The sequence below is a fragment of a genome, unplaced genomic scaffold, assembly GCF_019419815.1.
Source record: "Pyrus x bretschneideri cultivar Hongxiangsu unplaced genomic scaffold, Pyrus_bretschneideri_v1 Contig24, whole genome shotgun sequence".
NCBI lineage: Eukaryota > Viridiplantae > Streptophyta > Magnoliopsida > Rosales > Rosaceae > Pyrus > Pyrus x bretschneideri.
The window spans coordinates 1,529,774-1,536,597 of NW_025999546.1; the positions used below are offsets into that span (position 1 = coordinate 1,529,774).

The window sequence follows — 6,824 nt, forward strand, 5'->3', positions numbered from 1 at the left end:
GGAAACTCACGGCAAAGGAGTGTGTTTGTGTGGCTGTTTTGTGTTGTGAATTATGATAAATGCATGTGAGTGCAATATGAAAAGAATGACTAATTAATGTATGTAGGGTGCAACTAGGTTGGAAAGGTGTGGATTGTGGCTTCAATTTAGGGAAAGGAAATAGGTTTAATGCATAAATAAAAGGGCAAAGTGGCTGCAATGATGAAGACAAGCTGGAATTGATGTGGAAGGCACGACATAGTGTAGTTTTTGGTGCATGTGGCTGCACTGTTGTGCAATGATGGAGGAATAAGTGCATATGGTTGAATTGGTGGTGAATGTGCATGGCAAAGAATGGATTTGGCTGCAATGGTGTGTAATTGGGCTAGGGTTTAAGTGCATGAAATGGACCCAAATTGCTCCCCCTTGCATGGCAAGGAATGGTGTTTGTGTTAAGCCCACGGCAAGTTGAATGTAATTGGGTTATGACCATTGTTTTGTGTCATCAAGTGCATACAAGGCCTTCAATTTCATCCAACACTTGGGCTCCAAGCATAAGCTATCCATCCTTAGCCCAATAGTGCTCCAAAAGGCCCCAAAACACTCCACAATGCATCATTTCGTCTAACACGTCTTATGATCTTGAAAACACACAAAAGAAGCATAAAGGACTAAATAAGTAAAGAAACATAACGTAAATGTACGAGAACAAGCCATTTAAGTCGCATGAATATGCTCCTATCAAACCTTGAGCCATGTTTTCCCCTCCATGAATTGGGTGAATGTGGGTCTTCTCACACAACCGATATTTGCAAAAACAAAATACAAATAAGTCAACCAATCAAAGTAACTGAAACATTGAAATGTTGACACAGGGATACAAGTAGAGCTGCAACACAACCGGTTACATGATTGCTCTTATTCGCAAGAGATCTATCCAAAAAAATCTGCAGTTGCCTTGGACCACGCATATTCCTTCATTTTATTTTGGGGTGTTTTTATATAGGCGTCTCAATTTTGAAATTCTTATATTTAACATCCATAGCTGTTGGACTTTTGATCAAACATTCTTATCTAATTTTTAATAACAAGAATTACATATATTTGGTTTACCAATCATATGACAAATTAGTATCATCTAAATCCTAAAATCTAGGAGATATATTATCCCATAATTCATTTCAAACAACACTTTTCATTACTCAAATAAAAAATATCATTAAAATTCTAAAAATACAACTAACATCCTATTAAACATAACGTACCAATTATGGACATGATACATGAATGCACATATGTATTCAACATAACGTACCAATAACTTGGTACATAATTGGTACATTATATAATCTTAGTTTTGGTACGTATTAATATTTTGGTACATTACATATTACTAATTTTGGTACGTTATGTGATTCTTGTTTTAGTATGTACCATGGTATTGGTACAATGTTTTAACCTAACTTTGGTACGTACAATCTAGTGGTACGTTTTGACCCTTAAAAAAGAGAGAATTTTTCATATTAAAACTTTGTACTGAAAATTAATTATATCAAATTATTAACAATTAATTAATGGGATAATGACTCAATCAAAATTTTCAAACTTATTTTCTTTCCACGAATTTAGAGATTTTAGATCTGATCAGTTTCAATATAAATAACTCTTATTTCCATTTTTTTTGTTTTCTTTAAATTTTTTTTTTTAAAATGATGAGTTGGAAATTAAAAAATGACATGGATAAAGATGGAAGCACCTTAATCAAAATACACAGCGTTTTAATAAAAAGTTGAACCCACAAATGTTTAATTAATAAGATGTAGAATTGGAGCGCTTTTATCGAATTTTGCCTTTTATTTATAACTTCATTAGAGGTGGACACGGGCCGGGTCAGGTAATTAAAAAAAAAATAGAAACCTGACCTAACCTGTCCCTTTTCAAACAGGCCGGTTCCTACTGGTCCACGGGTCCAATTTGGTTTTTTTTTTTAAATAACATTTTTGTCAGATTGCAGAAACTAGAGGACTGTGACTACTGCTATGCAAAATGGATGAAATGAATCACCTATTCCTTTCTTGCCAGTCGATCTCAAGTCAAATTTTGAAGAAGTCACATTAACAGGAGGAGATTAGCATGGAAATAGAAATCTTATGTTCAATTTTCTCTCCTTTCTCAATTGTTTTTTTTTTTTTATTGTTGTATTAGTATTGTATTTTAAAGTTGCTGGGTAAAGGAAAGAAAGAAAAAGGGAAGAAACCTCCTTGTTTGGGTTTCTGTATCATAGACTTCAAGAGTGTGCTGCAAATCAAAATTGAACAGAGAAATAAACGATAATTAAATGAACAAACAAGAATAGAAAATAAAACTGGTTATTGCTGCAAACACCATGCACAAAACCCAGAAAGTATTTCACAAACACGCATAACACAAACGAAAAGTGCAAGTGAAACATCAATGAAAATAGACACACACAAGCAGAGAAGCAATTCCCACCCAGGTCTTACAGACTGAGATGTCAGATCGAGGAGCAATTCCCTCAAAATTTATTTACTGCTCCATTACCCAAAATCCCTAAATCTAGAAAACCCTAATTTATTTCATTTCTAAATCCCTAAAATTAAATACCTTTTTTGAAGATTTGGAACATAGATAGACCGGTCAGGAAGACACAGGACGGTCAGGTGGTGGGAGGGAGGAAGATATCCAATACAGTTGAGAGGAGCTGAAGGATGGAGCTATCGAGTTGAAGTCGACCACGAGCAGCACAACTGCACAAGCCACGATCTCACGACGACGATGATGAAGAAGAACGAACCAAGCTAGCCTGGAAGCACGATCGAGAAATAAGTCTGAGAGTTGAGGGGAAAGTCCGACTCTGGAAGTGTGGAGAGACCAAGAATGCTTCAGTCATTTAAAAATACTTCTAAATGAATCTAAAGTCATTTCAAACTAGGACAGTTCAAGGTCAATAAAGATACCAAAAACTGGTTATTTGTTCAGCACTAGAAATAATCACACAAATAATTGCTTTCGTCACAAATTTGCATTCACCTTTTTTTTGCAGCACAAATTGCATTTATATAACACTAAACAAACCTATATTTTTCCTTTTTAATACTTGGTTTGATTACAAAATAACGTTTTTGGCTTGAGCTATAACAAACTCGACATCTTTCTTTATTCTAAAAGAGAATTGTTATTGACACTCCAAATTTCTCATTCTACATTCCAAACTTTCTATATTTAGAAAGAAAAATACACTTATGAGAAATGAAGAATGAGATTTTTAGAGTACCAACAGTTCTTTTCTAAAATTGAGAAGGGAGCTGCAGTCAACCTTTGCCACTCGATTTCGCGCTATTTACAATAAAAACCAGGGCTCGGTTGGAAAGGTAATTCTTAAGAGTTAGGAGGGTAATGTTGTCCGTAAGTATGGTTGCCCTCCTATACACGTGTTGGCCGACCATGAGATGGGTTGCATTCGATGGGGACGACGGCTGTGCGGAAAGTCGAGGAAGATGAAAAGTGCGTGGAAAGGAGAGCAGATGGTAACCCTACTGACTCCTGTTTCCGCTCTCCTCCCTCTGAGTTCCTCTTTCTCCTCTACTGAAACCATAATCTTCCTCTCCTCGGCGCGCTCCCATGTCTCTCGCCATGGAGCCCACAAACCAAGCAAGTAGTGACGGTCACAAGCCTCAAACATGGCGGATGCGTACTGGAGGTAATGACGGCTAGCAACCGCCGCCGTCGGCGATGAATATAGCCGTCGGAAAGCGTCCTCGCTCCGGTTACGGTATGTTGGATTCCTTGAATATCCCTTTTTTTTTCCTCTTTCATTTTTGCGTTGGTTTGGGGTGGGATCTGGGTTTTCTTTACATTGCTTAAATTTTGCATTTTTTTTTTCTGGATTTCAATTAAGAAATGGATAAATTTGGGAGTTTCTGATGACTTTGTTCCTCATCACCTGCCAATACCAGTGGCAGAGATGGATCTACGGCCACCACCGCCAACCACTCCGCTGGAATATCTTAGATTGAAAACTGGAACTTTGTACGAGGTTTCATGAATATAGGAAGTGTGCTTGCTCACTCTCTGAGTGTTTCGTCGAGGGGTGAACACGGTATGCTCTTTTATTTTTACTTTATTGTCTTATTGTAATTGTAACTGAGATTAGTGGCTTTATCATTCTTACCTTCATTGCTTTTTGTTGATGAATGTAATCTGATTTTGCAGGTCAAGGTTTTTCAACAAGAAAATTAACCTGCAAATTAAATTGAGGTATGAATGAGTTTATCCAACTTTAATTATTTTGGTCTGCGTTTCCTTTTTTTCTTTTTCTTTTTTTTGAAATTAGATATTTTTTGTAGACATTTTTCCATAAAATTGACTAAATTACTCATACTTTTACACATGCATCAGCTATGGCTCAATGGTTTAAAAATTAAATACCAGAAAGATGGTTATTCTAGCTTTCTAACCAGGTTTGTATCTATTTTTATTTTTATTTTTTGCAATGCTCCTCTGCACTACAAGGTCTCTCTCTCTCAAAAGATTCAATTTTTGTTTCTGGGTTTTTGTTTTCTCGTTGTTTCACTGGTGGGTTTTTGTATTTTTTTTTTTGTTACGTTGGTGGGTTTTTGTTTTTTTAATTGTTACATTGACCGGTTTTTGTTAATTTCTTTGTCCATTTGCAAGAATGTGTAATTTTGTTAATGAGGTGGAGTTGCAATAAGAATTGCATTGCATTTGGTTGCAGTGTGTTTGTTTCCACCGCGTTATCAAAGGCTTTATGATACAAGGTGGAGACATTTCGGCTGGAAATGGCAGTGGGGGAGAGTCAATTTACGGGTTGAAGTTTGAAGATGAAAACTTTGACATAAAGCATGAGAGAAAAAGAATGTTATCTATGGCTAATAAAGGCCTTGACAGCAATGGCTCTCAGTTTTTCATTACCACCACTTGGACTTCTCATCTGGATGGGAATTGAGTTTGGGAAGGTGATCAAGGGCATGGGTGTGGTTCGTTCAGTTGAGAATGTGAACACGAAGGGCGGAGACTTGCCTATCCAAGAAGTTATTGTGGATTGTGGGCAGCTTCTTGAGGGAGCAGATGATGGGGTGTGTAACTTCTTCAAAGATGGTGAGGTTTATCTTGATTGGCCTGTTGATCTTGATACAAAACTAGAGAACATTTCTTGGTGGGTCACGACTGTGGACGCTATTGGAAATGAACAGTTCAAGGTAATGAGTTATTTAATTTAATATCACAACTATGGTAATTATGTCATACATTTCATTCACGAGTGCCAATAGTATGTTTTTTAATCTTTATACAGAAGCAAGACTACAAGATGGCCCTCAGAAAGTATCGCAAGGTTTTGTGGTATGTGGATATATGCTGCCAGCTGGAAGAAATAGATGAAGGTAAACCAGTTGCTTCGCACTACAGAGTGTCCCTTGCTTTCTTTGATCATCTTATGACATTATCTTTGTGATTAAACAGAGACGACCTCCTCTTTGCGGAAGACAAAAGTCCAAGATATTTACTAATAGCTCAGTAAGAATTTTCATTTATCAAATTTGAAAGCACTGGATGTTAAATGAATTCTCTTGGAAACCCTCTTGAAATGAAAGCAAACGTACTGTCTGGATAAGTAAACCAATTTCAGTTAAGCAGTGTAATTGTCTGGATAAGTAAACCAATTTCGTTTACCAATTTCAGTTGAACTATGGTTATTGCAGAAAGTGTACATTTATAGGTGGCAGTGATTGACATCGAAATTGTATGATAGTAACTTAATCATACTTAAATTAAGCCTGTTAGACAAAATGAAAATTACTGTTGGTTCTGAGTTGCTATGAAGAATCCTTGAAATGAGTGAAACCAAAAGGACAACTATGAATATAGTAATTAGGCCTCGCTTTAATACTTCTCTGAAGGCTAACTTGAATATGTTCATGAGTATTCTGTATTCTTTTGTGGTACGTTGATTTTAACATCATCAACTAAAAAGAAATACATTTCCCTTTATCCACTTGATTGATAGGTGAGTTTTCTGTTCAGGCCTGCAGGTTGAAATTAGGAGACCTAGAAGGAGCGTTGTTGGACACAGACTTTGCATTGCGTGATTGGGAAGCTAATGTGAAGGCTTTGTTTCGCCAAGGCCAGGTAATAATCTTTAATTGGCAAGAATTCATAGAGCCTTCTGGTTGCTGTTTATTACATTTTTTTAATTAAAGTAGTTGTGTCCTTTTTTTTTTGAATGGGATAGAAACTGACTCAAATGTGAGTAAGAACCATGAATCTCTAATCCTGTTCCTCTTTTCTGTGTCTTTTAATGTAGCTCCCAATTGATCATTTTCTGTGGTTTTTGTTTTCTGGGTTTTTTTGGTTGTCTAGAAAATGCCGTAAACGAAGGAAAGTTTGAAGCATTTGTAGAGGATGTGTTTACTTCGTCTAAGCTAAACATTAAGAAGAGATTTAGTTGTTGAATGTTTGAACAACTCTTTATATGTAAATAGCTTTGTCAACAACTACTATATATTATGCAAATACTTATTTTACATCTACGCACAATGCTTCAACACATTTAGTCCCTTATCCCAACACTAATTGTACTTAAAATTCATTTGCCATTCCCACGGCAACGCGCGGGCTAAAACTGCTAGTAATTGACTAAAACAATAAATGGCAAGAGTATAGAATTTGTTTTCCCAGAAAATTGGGGGTAAAACTGGAAGAAGAGTGAGTCAAAGAAGGGTAATGAGAATGAAGAGAAGAACAGAAGCAATGAAGGGGATACTTTACAGCAGCAACAAGGACCCTGTGTGTGTCACGCATGGTCT

The 6,824-nt window shown here is 36.4% G+C and overlaps 1 pseudogene; it reads left to right on the forward strand.

The window, feature by feature from the left end:
* Nucleotides 1–3,463: 3,463 nt before the first annotated feature.
* LOC103927862 lies at nt 3,464–6,548 on the forward strand (annotated as a pseudogene).
* The last annotated feature ends 276 nt before the right edge of the window (nt 6,549–6,824 follow it).